This window comes from Phoca vitulina, unplaced genomic scaffold (assembly GCF_004348235.1).
Source record: "Phoca vitulina isolate PV1807 unplaced genomic scaffold, GSC_HSeal_1.0 scaffold111, whole genome shotgun sequence".
In the NCBI taxonomy this organism is placed as follows: domain Eukaryota; kingdom Metazoa; phylum Chordata; class Mammalia; order Carnivora; family Phocidae; genus Phoca; species Phoca vitulina.
The window spans coordinates 1,071,759-1,090,121 of NW_022589814.1; the positions used below are offsets into that span (position 1 = coordinate 1,071,759).

Consider the following 18,363-nt stretch of genomic DNA (forward strand, 5'->3'; position numbering starts at 1 on the left):
TCTTGGTTAAATAATTAACATTAATGGAGTAACACTCACCCATTAAAAATAACACTGTAAAAATATGGATCAATCTCTCTCAAAAGGGGCCTCCATAAAGCCGAGATCATACACAACATTTTTGTGTAAATATGTATTTGGCGGGCAGTGGATCCATTCATCAGATTCGCAATTCGGGGCATGAACCACTGTTCTGTAGGGTTAGAATTAAAACTGGAAGGTGTAATTACAGTTTTTATTTCCTCTATGTTTCAAGAGTACTTTGGATAGTGCTTTTGTCTTTATACTTTAAAATACTGAGTTAATACATGATTTTTTAAAAAAAATTCAAACCTTACCGAAGTATCTAAAGTTGCAATTCAAAGCTCCCCTCTCCTCTGCACCTCTAATCTCATTCTGCAACCCAGATGAAGCACAGTTAATAGTTAGGGGTATCTCCTACAAAATTCTTTTTATTCCTATGTAATTCTTTTTATTCCTAAGTAAATACAGGTGCAAATCCTCTATAAACTCTTTGCCAGTTGCACTACCACCCCAAATAATACCAAGGAGAACAATAAAGAGAATGTTTGTTGAGAGCTTACTATGTGCCTGGAGTAAGTGTTCTAAGGGTTTGCCGGGGGATTCACTGTAGTTGGCGTCCCCGTCGTCTCCAGCCCTCCACACCGTGTCCCTGCTTGCCCTCTTGCCCCCCATTCTTCACAAGGCTGCGGGAGAGAATAATTTTTAAACGTAAATCAAATCAAATCACGTCACCCTTCAGTGGCTCCCATCGTGCCTCGAATCAAATCCAATTCCTTAGCGACCCTACTATCTTCTACCGTTGAGTATGTCGGACCCGGAATAGCTCAGGCGCAGTCCCCTAAAGGGGACTCTGCTCCACCACGGAGGGAGTGCCCTCCCGAGGGGCAGGGGCGGGGCTTCTCAAGCGGCGGGGGTGGAGCCTCAGATCGGGTGTGAGGAGAGCCTGAGGGGTAGGTTTTCCGCGGAGGGCGAGCGAGGGGAGCAAGGCTGAAGCAGGGCCGCGGACCCGGCGCGCTCCTGCGGGCCCCGCAGAGCTACTGCCACCGAGGTGAGCGTCTTCCCCCGGGTTAGGGGGCGGGCTCTGCTCGCGAGGCCGTCCTCGGCTCCTCGCGGAGGGTTGATCCCACGGGACTCTGCGCGGAGTCGTGGAGGTGGCGGCCTTGGGGAGCCAGCCGGAGAGGCTGGTGTAGGGGCCCGGAGGCCTGCCCCAGCCCTCCCTCAACCCCGCCTTCTCTCCCCTCCCCCAGGCCTCGGCCGGCGCCAGCAGAAAGCTAGCCGCATCTTCAGGGGCAGCGGGGCGGCAGGCAGCGCGGCGGGAGAGCGGCTGACAGTGCTGACAGTGGGGATGCGAGGTACCGGCATTAGTCGTGGCCAAGTGGCCCTAGCGAGGGAGTAGAGGCCGGGCCTTCGGCGTTTCTCTCACAGGTTCTCGGAAGGCGGCCTCAGAGGAGGGGGAAGGTGAGGGGCCGGCAGGCAGGTTTCGCGGGTAACTACTAGGTGTTGTATATGTATGTTTTGGTATCTAAATGGTACTACACACACACACGCACAAACATTCATTTCGACTAATTGCTTTTTAAAAACTTAATATGTCTTGTAGATCTTCATATATCAGGGAATCTAAATTTATCTCATTTATAAACAGCTGCATTGTACGATTGTACTACAGTTTATTTAACCATTTCCCGATTGATGTACATTAGCTTGTTTCCCTTTGAAGGGGGGGAAGGGGGCTATTACAAGCAATGCTATAATGAATGGGTTTGTATATATACGTTTCATGCACATGTATGAGTATTTCCGTAGGAGAAATTCTTAGAAGAGTAATCGCTCCTCAAAGTGTATATGCATTTTGAATTTTGATAGATTTGTCCAAATTGCCTTCCCAAAAGGCTATACTGATTTACACTCTCCAATGTTGTGCAATATTGCCCATTTTTTCACAGTTGTGCCAACATGAATTATTATCAATCTTTGATAATTTGGGCCAATTTGAAGCGCAAAAAATGGTATGTCATTGTTTTCATTTGCATTTCTCTGATTACCAGTGAAATTGAACATATTTTTTATTTGTCCGATTACAAAAGTAAATAGGCAAATATGAAATATCTATAAGCAATAAGCATTTCAAAAATTTAATATTAATAACCCCATTCGCAGTAGCAGAAAAATGAAAAAAAACCCTAGAAGTAAACTACAAAACTTTATTGAGGTATATAATAGAAGAATGTTCGCATACATGGAGAAGGGATACCATGCTTCTTGATAAGAAGGCTCAATTTTGTAGTGATCCCCATTTTTCTTATGTTGATTTATACAGTTGATGAAATTTCAATAAATATGCCAAGTTTTTGGAACTTAATATGATTCTAAAGTTCATCCAGAAAAAAGATGGCTAAGAATAACCGAGAAAATATTTTAAAAGATAAGTAAAGATGGGGGTATTTGTACTACCAGCTATTAAAATGTACTCTAAAGGAAAAATATTTAAATTAGAATAGACAGAACAATGCATTAGAATAGAAAAGCCCACAAATCGAGCCAGATTGGATCCAAGATTTATTGGAGAAACATTGTTGGCTAGACGTGGAAAAACTGCCATATTAAAAACTGCAAGCACGCAACCCCCCCCCCCCCAGCTTGAATTTTCCTTTGAGGGCAGACTCCTTTGTTTGGCGAAAACCACTTTATTGGATCTTTTGGTTATGCCAAGGTAAAGCGTCAGGAGTTAAAAATTAGTGGCTTTAGAGCTAGAACTAACGATATGAGTGAGCCCTTCGTTACATTAAGATGGATTCAGGTTAGCCTGCAGTGCGGCGAGGGAAGGAGTCAGGATACTATGTCTTAAAGATTTTTTTCCCCGATCTAATGGGCAAAAATTGTTATGTCATTGTTTTCATTTGCATTTGCGAGCTTATTGTGAGACTGAACGTCTTTTATGTGTTAGTCCAGGATAATATGTGATTACTGGAGGCAGGTAACAATGGGAGACCCATTGCTCCTCTTCCAGAACGGAGTTTGGCTAATTGGTACAGCTCTGCCCGGAAGCGTGAGAATAAACAGGTTGACTTTTTAAATTTTCCTCAAGCACTAGGCTCTAGACACCTTAGATCGGGGGCGGAGGCAGTTTTCAGGACATGGCCGAGATTTGGCGCTGAGCTGTGTCATCGCGAGGTTTGGCAGCAAGCTCCGCAGTGGGTCGGAAACCTCGTGGTAGCCGAGATCCCTGCAGGACGGGAGGTTCCTCCCTTCCCCCGAAAAACTCCCAGTCATTTTCATGAAACCCCGCCTCTCTCCTTTTTAGGAGCGTGCACTAGGTCTCGCGAGATCTAGTGTTTCCTAAAGGCGAGGCGCGGGCGGCATCCTGCGGTGAATTCGAAGGTCTCGCAGAGACTAAAACGTAATATCGCGATAGTTCTCTCGGCGCATGCGGGAGCCGGTGGCGGCAGGTTGGCTCCGCCCCTCGGTGCTTCGTGAGGTTGTGCGTCATTTGCTTTTCGCTTCGCGTAGGGTGAGAGCGGAGCCGTAGCGACTTCGGCTTTGGTGGGAGGAGGGGTCTGGGAAGGGCTGGGCTCAGGCTTTTCCCGTCCGGTAAGAGGTTCTCGCGGGATCGCGCGGAGGCAGCTGCGGTTCGGCTACGGACTGCAGCAGCCGCGGAGGCGGCAGCAGCGTCTTCGGCTCGTGCTGTTCTTAGCCGGTGAGTTCTCGCGCGAGCGGGGTTACGTCCTCGTGGGATCCGTTGGCGGTGGCGGAGGTAGCTTGGGGTAGGGGGGGCAGTGACTAGGGTCGGTCCGCCTGCTGTTAAGATGGCGGCGGAAGCTGATGTCTGTCCGGCCAGGACCCGAGACTGAGGTGTTGGCTGTCCGCGTTTGTGACGCTTCCCAGGCACCCGACGTTAAGGAGGTGACTGTTGGCGAAACACCGAGGTGCTGGTAAGCCGAACCTGAGGCAAAGACCACGCCGTCTCTGTTTGAGGCGACACCATTTCCCGGGCCTCGGTCGCGTGTGGGCCCGCCTTTGCCCCACCAATCGGTCAACGCCTCCGTTGTTGCCACCGCAGTGGGCGGGTTGGGAAGGGGGGAAGGGAGTCCTGGAGTTAGTTAGGGAGTGGGGCTGGGGGTTAGATTGGGCGGTGGGGGAAAGGGGACCAACCTATGACGACTGGTTCCCTCCCCAATACCTTTTTTCAGGCCTGCCTCTGTTCTCCGCCCCTTCAGCGGCCCAAATGAATCTAGTTTTTCTTGAGGTGGGCTCCACTTTCCCAGCTGCCTTGGTCTTTGAACTAAGATTTAGGGGTCAAGCTTTGGTGTCTCTGACGTGCTCCTCCCCCTTTTTCCCTAATTCTGTCCTCATCCACATGGATATTTGAGGCTCGTATTTAAGAGGGGGAGGCAAAGCTTTCCCTGTCACCCCCTCCCCAGCCCTACTAAGGATGAGCTTGGCCCAAGCCCCTTAGCCAGTCCTGTCTCCCTCTTCTATTGGTCCCCTTGACGCAAGGCTTGAGTAGAGCCTTTCCCGTTTCGTGCATTTACTCCATCTTTGTGGACGGAACTATACAGTAGCCTTCCGTTTCCTCAGGTCTTCACGTTTGTATGACCCTGATTCGAGTACAGGACAGATTTCTGCAACTTTGCAGACTGCTCCACCACTCTTAGATGGAACAGTGAATGGGTTGGTGGTTGGATGATTGCAGACCTCTTGTTCTTGGGGCTCTTAGCCTTCCCTTCCTCATAACGCCCCTTCCCCCCCCAAAAAAAAACACTAAAGAAAAGGCTGTAGAGGATAATCCTCCAGTAAACCAACTTTTTGTCCTTCTCTGTGCCCTGCCATCCCTCTTTGCAGGCTTGGGAACCGCCCCTTTTCCCTGCCTTGCTCTGAGTTCCTGAGTCCTCTTGGTCGGTGGACCTCTGTCTTCGCTGCTAACCACCTCTTAACATGTTTCTCACTTAATTCTTTTATCCCCCCCACACCGTGTTCTTTTTTCAAGAGCTGAATCCCCTAGAGAGGAGATACCCTCCTGTCAGGCTCCACTACATTTCCCGTCCTCCATGTGCTAGAAAATAAAATAGTTTTGATTATCTTCTGACTCTCAGTCATTGCCCTGTTCTACTTTTTTCTCTTCCCTTCCCCCATTCCACCATTACTATAGATGATTCCCTATCATGTTTTCTTTGTAGATTACATGTTCGGCATTTTCCGTTAAACCCAATGTTGCGTAGATTGAGGAGACCTCAACATTTCTCCAGTCAAGGGAGGCACCCTGGTATGGTGGAAATAACTGTGTGCTTTGGGTTCACATCAAACTTTGTGACCTTGGGCAAATTTTCAGATTCTCAGTTTTTTCATCTGTATAATAGGGATAGTAGCGCTTATAGTTGCTAGAATTAGACAATTTGTAAAGTGCCCAGCTTATGGTAGGCACACAATAAATTGTTACTTTTTCTAGGTATAAGAATAGGTTGGAAGATGGATCTGTGTCATATGGTAGTTTTATGATCTGGGAAAGAATAAGAGATTTTTATTCTTCTAATTGTAAGTTTTTAGTGTATATTTCTAGGCCAGCCCTGTCATTTTTGTAGTTTTTTCCTCCTCATGGGCCAAATTCTTTATCTCCAGTGGTTCATGATGTTTGATTGTGATTCCCACCTGTCTTAATCAACTAGTCTAGGAATTTTAGTGCAAAGTCACTATCTTGAAATGACCACTGGCCCTAAGGTTCCTGTCAAGAACCACACCCAGGTGCCTTTTAGAAGGGATGCCTCATCCCTTGCCTATTCCCTCTTTCCAATGCTTCAAAAAGAGTTTGTCCTATTATTCACTCAAAGATGAAATTCGTTGCCATGCTTTCCACAGTAATCAAGGGAACTTCTGCCAGCTAGTTCTCAGGTGTTCATACTGCTTTACCCCTACCTCCTTTCTTTGGTTCCTCAGATCAGTGTGGGGATCTGCTATTTGGCTATACCTACATAGGGTAATTCCTATCTGAGAGAATTTAGGAAGTTGTTTGGAATACCAAGCTTCTTTCCCATAACGAATTACTGCCAGTTCTTTAATACACCATCTCCTGTTGTGTTTTGCCATTTTATATTTTTCAGCATTCTTTTTAAATAGAAGTGAGTGTATTCAGTTTGGAGGTAGTTTTTCTTACTGTTAATATTTTGATTAGACCAATATTAAACTGAACACTTTCATCTATTACTATTACCTTGGCCAGGTGATGGGGCTTGAAATAGGAATATGATGGTGAAAAGTTTACCTAGGATTAAAGATTTGCCATGGGTAACCATTTGGTAATTAACCATGTGGACACCAGTTTTGAGCTTTAGGGTTTGCTTTGTTCAACTTAAAGTGCTTTGGAGGTAATAGAATACTCCCTTTTTCATTGGAGGACAGGAGATCACTGTTTTGAGATACTGCCTTGGAGTTCTTTACGGTGGGTCAAGCAGTGAATCAGAAATTAAACCTTAATTTGATTCTTGTCATTCAGAACTAGAATAAACCTGGGAATGATAATTTAGGTGTGACCTAAAAGGTTTAATTTATTCTAGTAGATCTCTAAGAAGAGAGGAAGGAGTGGCAATAGCAGTCAAAAGTGTTGTCTAGGGTTCAGTGACAGAGTTCAACCTGAGTTTCCCAGGTGTTTATCAGTTGTCTCCCACTATGGCCAAAAAGCATGTGTGAAGGTGAAAAGTAGTTTTTAATGTTTTTTTTTTTTCACAAAAAAATAATAAATTTAACATTGCCTTAGTATCAATTTATAGTGAGGATATAAAATTGTAACTACTTTCCTCTATCATTTCATTTGGGTTGAGGACTGAGTTGAGTTTTCAGGGGTGTTGTCTAAATGTCAGAATAGAATAATTGGTTTGGCTGTTGGTTCTGAATTCTTGTTACTGCTTAAAGCAGGTCCTTAAAAATGCAAATTGATATGTGAGGGCTATTGCTTAAGAAATAACAACTGTGATCATGTTTGAACATTGATATAATGGTAAACTCCCCCACACCCTAATAAATGTTTTCTCCCCACTTTTTTTTGTAGGTCCTCCAATAGTCTGACCTGAGTGGGTTAGTACTCCAGAGGAACTAGCAGACCAACTTGGTCAGGAAGGTTCAGGAAGCTGTTGGAGAAGTGTTGGGATTTCCCACCAGGATGAGTATGATTGGCTGTGATTTTAGGTTAGTTTTTGTAGATCTTTGGGTAGTATTTGTATTTTACTTCCTGGAATGGGGGGGGTATGTATTTCCATTCTGTAATTGAGCTACTTTGGTTTCTTTCATTGTTTGGATCTGATGTGGCATTGGCTGCTTCTCGTGTTATTGTTCAAATAAATTCCATCTGTACATGATTTTTAAATCACCCTAAAGCACCATTCAAAAAATAAAATTGCAAGATATTATGTCTAATCAATTCTTTTTCAGAGTTATGAAAAATATCAAACATACACAAATCAGATAGTATAATGATCCCCCTGTGTATCCATCACCAGTTTTTTTTTTTTTTAAAGATTTTATTTATTTATTTGACAGAGAAAGAGCACAAGTAGGCAGAGTGGCAGGCAGAGGGAGAGGGAGAGGCAGGCTCTCTGCTGAGCAGGGAGCCAGACGTGGGGCTCGATCCCGGGACCCCAGGATCATGACCTGAGCCGAAGGCAGCCGCTTAACCAACTGAGCCACCCAGGCGCCCCTCCATCACCAGTTTTAACAGTTACCAGCTTGTAGCCATTCTGCTTCATCTGTACTTCTACCAACTGCCCCCACCCATTATTTTGAAATAAACCCCTGCTGGGGCGCCAAATAAACCCCTGCTGTCATATTTTACTTGCAAAATATTTATATGTCTGAAAGAGAAGGGCTCTTTAAACATAACCTTAAAACCATTATCACAACTCAAAAAATTCACAATGATTTTTGAAGATAGCAAATATGAAGCTCATGTTCATATTTTAGTTTGAATTAGGGTCCAAAGAAAATCCATTTATCACAAAGGTGGATTGATGTGTATTTCTTAAGTCTATTTTAATCTGCAGGCTCCCTCCCTTTTTTATTCTTCTGATTTATTTGTTGAAGAAATTGTTCTGCAACTTCCATCACATTTGGTGATGGTATCCCAGAAGTGGTATCTAACCCATTCTTAGTTATGTTAAAGACCCTGGAGGACCCCCATTATAATAGAACAAAGGCAATAATCTCCTGTATCCCAGTTGGGAGTTGATACTGCTGGCCTAGGCACTATCCCAAAATAACTAGTCATGGATTCCCTTTTCTGTGGCAGAGTCTGATTTAATTGATACCTGACCTCGGTTCCATGTCTTGGCCTTGCTTACTGCTCCACATGAAAAGTAGGCCTCCTTATGGAAGAAGCTAATGTTTCCTAGATAATGACCTAAGTATGCCTTTGGGATTTTTCATGGTTTCAATTTCCTTAGGTGGTTTAGTTATTTTTATACTATCTTACAATGTTGCTTTTTATTCTTTTGATGTTGGTATCTCAGCTGCTCTGACCCATAACTTCTAAGCTATTAAGACTTAGTGATGAGTTCTTTGGCTATAATACAATTTTTGAAATGGCAGTACTAAACAATTTTTGAGAGCTTCCACTTACATCCTGATTTTCAGCTATTAATATGCAGCCATAGTTTTTCTGTTGTTATTTTTCATTTTCTTTCTTTTTTTTTTAAGATTTTTTTATTTATTTGATAGAGACAGACACAGCGAGAGAGGGAACACAAGCAGGGGGAGTGGGAGAGGGAGAAGCAGGCTTCCCACTGAGCAGGGAGCCCAATGCGGGGCTCGATCCCAGGGTCCTGAAATCATGACCTGAGCCAAAGGCAGGCACTTAACGACTGAGCCACCCAGGCGCCCCTCATTTTATTTCTTTTGGAAATGGTGATCCACGGCATAAAGTCCTTTAAACTGTTCATTTCTTTCCTTGTGCAGAATTGTTTATCTTGGGATCTACTGTATGTCCCTTCCATAGTCAAAACCTGGGAATGGAAGTTGGACATACAGGCTCCAGCCAGCCTTTGACTTAAGCACAAATGTGGGCAGAGCAAGGCCACTTGTGCCTACCTTTAAAATGAGAGCGATTCCAAATTGAGAGAGGGTAGAGGTCATGAATGAAAGTTTTTGAGGTATTCAGATGAAACATGATTTTGAATCACCAGTGCTGTGGATCATGAATTCAGGCTTTTCAGTTCTTTATTCATTAATGGAGAAATCAGATTGCTAGTTGAAAAGTGACTATTTAAAAGAAGTGATTTCTTGGGAATTCCAGTGAAGTCCCTTCATTCAACAAAAAATTTTTGAGCATTGGATATCATCGTTAGATATTTACTCCTGTCTTCGGTTTTCTGTAGTTATTAGGAAGTTTGAATAAGGTCACTTACACCTTCTAATCCAGAGTTTTGAATCTGGGGTAACTAGATTTTTGGAACAGAGCTTTATGCAGTAGGCATTTCAATATTTGAATTGTTTCCAGAGTTCTTAACAGCTACAAATTTATAATGGAAATGCTGTTGGTTTTTTTCTCTTTTGTTGTGTTTTCAACCATGGGTTCAAAGTATTATTGAAATGCCAAACTTGGTTGCTTTGAAAATGTGTGCCCTTCACATTCCAGGTTACATTTCCTGCTGTTACATTAAGTTGTTAAAATCTGATGTGTAGCTGTAACCATATTAGGCTGCTTTGCAATGATCTCACTATCTATAAGGTTGATAGTCCCAAGTACTTGGGCTCGGGGTGTTTTGCTGTATTGTTCTCTGACTTGTTTCCTCAATGACTGGTTACCAGATGTTTATATGTTAATGGCAGGGATAATTCAGCTCAGAAGATTCTTTGGAAGCCCTCTCATTTGATGTGTCATAGGGGTTGAGTTGCTAAAACTTGATGTACTTGTTAACCAGCTTGGTCTTCTGGTTATAGAAATGCTTTCAGATAGTGTGAAAGAGTGGCTCTCTATGAGTAAAACAACTGTAGGTTTTGTTTGGGCTGTTAATACTGAGTGTTTTCACATTTTAGTGCCCTTAAAAAGTTTTTAATCATTTGGCTTTAAAAATTACAGTGGTGACATGGATTGATCCCAGAATGTGATTTTATAAAAAGTTGGAATTTGTTTTAGCTTAATGAATATTAAATGGAGATCAGTATTGTAGATGATTCAGTCTGGATTGCTGATTGGACTAGAGGAATGTGAAAGTTCTTTTTCAACCCCTAGATTCTGATAGTATAGTGACTAAAAGGGACTAGGAGTAGGGAGATTCAAATTATTCTGGAATGACCTTTTAGTATAATCATTTAGATTTTAAAGATTGGTAAATGTGAACATAACTGCCATGAATTTATGTACCATCTTTAGCATAACCCAGATTTTAAGTCCTTATAATTAGATACCTGAGATAATTGCTCTGGAAATACTGGAATATATTGTATTTGCTTATGTTTTGGAATGCTTTTGGAAGATTGCTTTTTTAATGATAACATTATTTGCTGTAATTATTTTATTATTTGCCTGTGTTTATAGTGAGACGTATTTCTCCTGGTCTTGCATTTTTTTCTTCCACTAATTCTTCATTATTGCATTCTGCCAATTGAGTTCTTATAGGTGGAACGATCTTTTCAGCATAGTGATTAAGAACATGGATTCTGGAGCCAGACTCCCTAGGTTCAAGTTCTGACTCCCCCCCCCCCCACTTTTTTCTTTTTTTTTTTTTTTTTACCATTTGTCATCTTGTGCAAATTATTTAACCTCTGTGCCACAGTTCTTAATCTGTAAAATGCTAATAGTGTTACCTACGTCATAGGGTTTTAGAGACGTTTAGCTGAGTTAATGCATATAAAGTGCTTAGAACAGTAGCTCTGAAACTTCAGGGAACGTCAGAATCACCTAGAGGGCTTGCTAAAACAATCCTGGGCTCCAGCCCCAGAGCTTCCTATCCTATAGGTCTGGGAGGGGCCTGAGAATTTGCATTTCCAGCAAGTTCCCAGGAGATGCTGATGTTGATGGTCAGGGAATCAGTTAGAATAGAACAATGCTTGGCAGAGTGTTAACTGTTCTTTTTTTTTTTTTTCTGGACTGTTTTCTCAGTCCCTGAGTAAAACACTTTCCAGTGCTGTTTAGTACTGCTTTGAGCTAGAAGCAGTTTTGAAATCTTTTGTTGCAGTGGTTCTCAAAATGTGGTCCCCAGATCAACAGCAGCAGCATCTGGGAACTTGTCAGAAATGCAAAATCTTGGGCTCCACCCCAGGCTTTATTTTAAAAGTGTGTCTTGGCTTAACTGGGGTGTCTTAGACTTTTTAAAACAGTTTTATTGAGATGTAATTCCCATACCATACAATTCACCCATTTAAAGCATACAGTGGTTTTTAGTGTGTTCACAGTTGTACAACCATTACCACATCAATTTTAAAACATTTTCATCACCCCTAAAGGAAACCCAGTACCCATTAGTAGTGACTCCCCTTCTCTCTCCCAACCACCCCAGCCTTTGGCAACCATTAATTACTTGATATTTCCATGATTTGCTTAGTCTGGGCATTTCATACAAATAGAATCCTATCATACGTAAGCAGCTTTAATGTGATTAAAGTGTTTTCCTTTTGTACAGATAGAATACAGATAGGGGAAACCACCCCAAAACAAATTTACAGTTTAATAAATTATTTTAAGGCAACTTTTAAGGTATTTTAAGGTAACTTTTGTGACCATAACCCAACTCAAGAAATAGAACTTTGCCTGTTACACCATAAGTCCTTCCATGTGCGCATCCCAATCACAGCATCTTCCCTCTCCAGAAAGTATCTGCTCTTCTGACTTTATAGTAATCACTTGTATTGTTCTGGTTTTATCATCCAAGTGTGCATCCCTGGACAGTATAATTTGCTTTATCTACTTTTTAAAACTTGGCGTATTTTAAATACCTGTAACTTCCCTTTCTTGCTTTTCCTTACACTGTATTTGTTGAATAACTCAGGCCGTTTGACCTGTGGAGTTTCCCACAGACTGAATTGGCTTATTGCATACTCGGTACAGTTACTACAAGTTCCTCTGTCCTTTATATTTCCTGCAAATTCACAGTGGATCCAGAGGCTTTTATAAATTCAGGTTCATGTCCTTTGGCAAGAATTGGCGGTGGTGTGTTTATTCACAACATTCGTTAAGTTGTAATGATGTCTTGTATTTTTTTTAATATTAACAGCCATTTCTGCCTAAGCTTAGATTGATTAGTTTATTGGGAATGTCAAAATGGTGATGTTCTAACTCTGTCATTTTGTTTTTGTATATTAGGTGGAATTTTATAAGGTTACTCAGTGATACAGTTTGTATGAGAAGGGTAGGACAAGTGCTGAATTTTTAATTTTTTTTCTGTCCACTTAATAGTTCTGTCACATTGGGCAAGTTAACCTATCCGTTGCCTCATCTGGGGAAAATACTTTATTTGTGGGGTTATTGGGGTTATATGGGGAAATGTAGGTTGTTAGTACACTCTGTGTGGTCAGCCGATGGTCATTTCTTTAACATACTATTTCACTTAACCCCTCCAACAGCTCAGAGATGGGCAGTCACGGTGGTGAAGTGATGGCCAGTTAGCAAAGCCTGTCTGGACCCTTCAGGTCTGTGTTGGGATCATCAGTGGTGGGGAGGAAAGGGGTTTGTACTTTGGTCATTTTGGGGCTGACTCTGTCTGGCCCTAGATAAGTGGGTGTTCCACCAGAGTAGTTTTTCACTTTGCCAAGCATTAGGAGTCACATTCATACCCTCTAAATGGTCTTATCCACTTCTGTGGTGACGTGTAATACATTGGTTGCCTTGATCTCCTTACCTCTACATAGCTCCCTGCTGTTCAACTTTGTTCTGTTCAAGGTTCTGCTGTAACCTTAGTAACCTTAACCCATAATGAGTCTTCCTAATGGTCATCAGTATCACCACTCTTAACATACTTGAGTAGCACCGTATATAGCAGATTAGAAAAGAGGTAAATATTATCCCTTTTAACATTTTGTATGTTATCTGAAGTATAGCACATGGCACATAGTAAGTGCTCAATAAATGCAAAGCCATTGTTTTTTAAATTAATAATATTATCTTTTTTTCCTCACATCTTAACCTCTTTTTAGTCCAGTAACCATTTACTGAGTTTTTAAGTACAAGGAGCTAGGGACATAAAATGAATGAGAGTTGGTTTCTTCACTTGAGAAACTCACAGTCCATTTAAGGACTGAGATAATGTTTAAAGTTCCTTAGCCTTTTCCTTTAGGTTGTCATTTTCCCCCTGCTTTGTCCATGTGTGATATAACCTGTCTATTGTTTTTCAAAGCTCTCCTTAGCTCTATATCCCCAGCCTTTGAGATTGCTGATCTGTGAGAAAGCCTGCAGTTGTCTTCTATGAATGGAGGGTAATATCAAGAAAAACCTTTGGGCCAAGATTGGATTTCAAAAGTGGCACGTGGTTGACACTACAGTATCAGTTTATGGTCTTAAGATGTCCCTATAACTGATTTTTCAGTCTCTATCCTATTGCTTTACCTATCTTCCTTCCGTCCTCTCCCTCCCCCCCCATCATTCCCCAAGATGTTTACTACATAAAGATAGAGGCTTCTATACCCAATTAGTGATTTATAAAGTATGTAAAGAGACAGCTGTACTTCATATAAACTAGGATTTGTATGTGCCTCAGGTTTCATTCTCACCTAGGAAATGGTAATCAAAAAGCCTACTTCATAAGTTGCTGTGAGCATTAAAGTGAGATGATGTATTACTTAAAATGTTTATATAGTATACTACAAAGATAAGGCGATTGTAATTTATGTAAAATAAATACTTAATAGCTATGTTACTTTGGGCAAATTACTTCATCACTGAGCTAGTTTCCTCATCCTTTAAATGAGGGTGATGATATCTCATTCTCTCAACAAATATTTGAGGACATACTCAATAATGCCAGATACTGGAAATTCAAAGATAAGCAACTAGAGAGAGGGAGGGTAGCATGGTCTACTAGGGGAAGGAGACTTGTAAATCACAGTCAAAGGGATTGGTACGGGGCACCTGGGTGGCTCAATCGTTGGGTGGCTCAGTCGTTAAGCGTCTGCCTTCAGCTCAGGTCATGATCCTGGGATCCTGGGATCTAGCCCCACATTGGGCTCCCTGCTCAGCGGGAAGCCTGCTTCTCGCTCTCCCACTCCCCTTGCTTGTGTTCCCTCTCTCGCTGTGTCTCTCTCTGTCAAATAAATAAGATCTCTAAAAAAAAGAGAGATCGGTACAATGAGGAGGGGTGAACAGAATGTGCTATAGCCATTTATAGGAGGTCGTCAAGGATGTAACCCAGAATTTTGTTGGGGTTAAACAAGATACATGAAAAAAAGTACATCATGAACTCAAAAAATGCTTTATAAAAATGAAATTAGTTAAATGTATCCCAAATGAATCAATAGCCTCAACCAGTATTTCATTTCTTAATAAGACGTGTGCTTTAGATGTGTTTATTTCTTTAAGCTGGATTTTATGAGCTCCTCTAGGGTGTTATGTGCTCCTATAATAGGGTATCCTGAAAGTACTACTTGCATCTAAAAGGATTTTTTCACCCACTTTTATCATTTTCTAGTTTCTGTTACTGAATTAATTTAGGAAAAACTAGAAAATGTGTTCTTATTTTGGGAAAAGATTCCTACTCCCACAAAAATATTCAGTCATCATTAACATTTTGGTTGGTGTGTTCCCATCTTAATGATAAGAGTAACATTTTAAAAATAAAAGCAGTAGAAAATTAGGGACAGGCTTTCCCAGAATAGGAACTAAAACTGTCTGGTAACAAGAAAAGATACTCAAACTAAATACCAGAAATGCAAATTAAAATGAGATATTTTTTAACCATTAGATTGGCAAAAAAATAATTAGGTAATACCAAGTCATGGCAAAAATACAGGGATAAATATGGTCTTAGAATACTGCCCACAAGTGGTATAAGTTAATACAGCTATTTATGTGGAGATACTTGGCAAGCTGCAAGATAGTATGTACTATATGGTGCTATTTATATATTTTTTAAAAACTAGGGTAAACTGATTATTTGGAAGGAGTGGTCAAGGGGAACTTTAGCTTTTTCTGTAATTGCATTTCTTTTTCTGAGAAACTTAAAATACACTGAAGAATACAGAGAATAATATGACAAAAACCCTTTCCCTACCCCCCCCCCCCGAACTGATCATCTTTTTTTTTTTTAAGATTTTATTTATTTATTTGAGAGAGAGTACAAGCGGGGGCGGGCAGCAGAGGGAGAGGGAGAAGCAGACTTCCCACTGAGCACGGAGCCCGATGCGGGGCTCCATCCCAGGACCCTGGGATCATGACCTGAGCCAAAGGCAGCCGTTTAACTGACTGAGCCACCCAGGCACCCCTGAACTGATCATCTTTAACATTTATTTTTGCCTCAAATCTTTTAGTGGGGAGGTGTGATATGAGGGGATATACTTAAGTACTTTAACTCAGTATTCCCCTCCCCACTATGATCTTTACCATTAATTGCTTGAATTTTTATACTGTGAGAATGGTATAAATGACTCATCTAAGTAGAAATTGAAAAACTGTGATGTTCACACAGCAGTTTATTACTTGTGTAATATTATTTGCATACTTCTTTAAAGTTTGTAAAATCATTTAATAAGAATGCTTTGGGAGTGGGACATTAGTCATTTGTTCATTTTATTGTAGTTCTTGTTTGAAAATGCTTTCCTGACTTTATTTTTAAGTAACGTTTCTCATGATTATAGCGATATACATAGCTTATTGTTGAAAAAATACACAATTAAGCACAGAAATCTCCTGCCATTCAGATAAATACTATTAGTATACTGGTACACAATATATTCTTCCAAGGCTTTTCTTTATGCCTGTGTAGCATACACATACTTTTTTCCCCAAAACTTTACTCTTTAAAAATGTAATTCATAACCTTCCCTTCAACTTTTTATTGTGAAAATTTTCAAACATAAAAATGCTGAAAGAATAGCACATTGAGCATCAGTGTATCACCAGCTATATGCAACAATAGTTAAAATTTGCCATATTTGATTTATATGTACATATGTGTGTTTAATTTTTCTGAAGCACATGAAGTAAGAGTGACATTTCATCCTTAAAAGAAAAAAGTGACATTTCATCCTTTAATCCTTCAGCAGGCATGTCTTAATAAGGACCTACAATATCTACAATACCTTTTATCGCACCTAAGAAATTTGTTCTTTTCCTTAATATTATCTGATAGCCAGTCCATATTCACATTTCCTCAGTTGTCCCCAAATTGTCTTTTTTTAAAGCTGTTTCTCCAAACCAGTATAGAAATGGTATTTTTAAATTTGCTGTTCCCACTTAATATATTGATCTCTGTTCCTGTCATAATGTAATATGACAATATAATACTTCTGATGACTGCATTATATTCTATTGTGTACATGATTTATCATTTATTAACCAATTCCCTATTTTCAAACCTTTAAGTTCTAGTTTTCCATGATCTTTAAACAATGCTTCCTAGCACGCAGTAGGAATAAGTATTGAATAAAGGAAAGAAGCTTAAGAACATCTGAATGAGAAGTCTTTGTGACATTATGTTTACTTTCTTTAGAAATTTCTAGAACTGGAATGCAAAAATATAAAAGGCTTTTGATACTTATTATCAAATTGCCCTTTAAAAAGACTGTCCTGCATTATTCACTATGGTATGTTTAGTATATAATCCATGTTGACTTACAGTATGACAGCACCTCAGGGTAAGCCTTGATACATTAGTATTAGAAAAGAGCATAAACCTGGATAGATGCAGTATCATTGATATAGATGGCTCTCACATCTATACCTACTGCCATATTTTGTAGGGGCTGGCTTGACTCCTCCAACCTAGAGTGCCTTGTAGTCTTTTGACCTAATCTGGGGTTCCATTTCCCTGCTCCTCAAATTTCCTTAACTGTCTTGGCAAGGCCATCCTTAAGAGGAAGTGTAGTCTGGAGGGATGTAGATATCACTTGAATGACAACCTTTTACATAGAGTATTTTAGATTTTTGCTTTTTAAAAGTAAAGGCAGACTACCTGCATAGTTAATTCAAATCTCTACCTCTAGCAAAGCAAATTACCAGTGGCTTTAAAATGGTAGTCTTCTCCATGTCCAACAGAAGAGCTGAATAAGAGCCTATATTTGATATTATCTGTATCAAACTCCTTTTATTTTATTTTATAGGCCCAGATTAGGGGAAATGATTTGTCCAAGGTAACAAACATTGCTGGTTAGTGGTGGAGTTGGGCATTGAACCCAGGTTAACCTAGTCCAGTATTTTCATTATGCTGTATCTTTTCTTAAAACTGAACTTAATCTGTTTCTAAATGTGCCATCAGGTGTCATCCATAGAAGTGCAGAATAAGTGGGCCCAACCTATAAGAAAGTTACCCCCAAAATGGGGAAATTTTAGGGGGAGTAAAAAGGTAAATGAGAAAAAGTCCAAAAACTCAGTTTCTTTGCCCTTTTGACTATGGCTGTTACTTTTCAACATGGAGTCAATTTTGAGCTCTTTCATGGGACATTTCAATTTGGCCATGTGTTTTCATGCATGTTTATGGATGCCATAAGCCTGTAGCTAGGACTGAATTTCCTGTTAAAAAACTTTCAAATTAAAATGGTATTTTATAAGCCCATCTTTTTTTCCCCCAAGCCCATCTATTTATCCCTTTTCATTTGTTTTAAATTATAGAAGTGTTTGCTGTTAAAAACAAAGATTCAAACAAAATAAACAGTTAAAAATTAGTGTCCCTCCTCCCCAAATGATAGTCTTGTTTTATTCATACCACATTTCATATCTGTTGATAATTTGTATATATTCTTTTATGCTTTTTAGCATTTACGTACTGTGCTTATTCATTTGTCATGTATATTTTTATATGTTAAAACATATAGCTCAGCTCCATTCTTTTTAATCGTGCATTGCATTTCAAAGCATGGATCTACTATAATTTAATCATTCCCTGTTGTTGATCCTTAGAAGTAGAATTCATTCTCTACCTATATCTGCCAAAACAAGATAATTGTTGATCTTTTTAATTTCAACCAGTCTGATGAATGAGAAATAACATCTCCTTGCTTTGGTTAGAATCTTTGTAATTATTAGAGAGGATGAGCAAATGTTAGGATCTTCTGCAAATTGCAAGTTTGTGCGCTTTTACTTGGTTTTCGATCAGATTGTCTTACTGAGTTTTGGGAGTTGTTTGTATATTAGAAATACCAATCCTTTCTGTATCCTCTTAAAAATGTTTTCTGTATTTATGGTTTGGAATTTTTGTATGGTCATATCTGCCC

General features: G+C 40.3%; 1 protein-coding gene across 9 annotated transcripts in view; it reads left to right on the forward strand.

The window, feature by feature from the left end:
- The first annotated feature begins 850 nt into the window (after positions 1–850).
- Positions 851–18,363, forward strand: part of HUWE1 (HECT, UBA and WWE domain containing E3 ubiquitin protein ligase 1) — a 162,845-nt gene continuing 145,332 nt past the window's right edge. For 4 of the 9 annotated variants that reach the window (XM_032398204.1, XM_032398211.1, XM_032398209.1 and 1 more), the window contains exons 1-3: positions 852–1,072; positions 1,272–1,376; positions 7,064–7,200. The gene's annotated coding sequence lies outside the window, so the exon portion shown is untranslated. The other 5 variants (XM_032398210.1, XM_032398208.1, XM_032398207.1 and 2 more) reach the window with 5 other exon arrangements.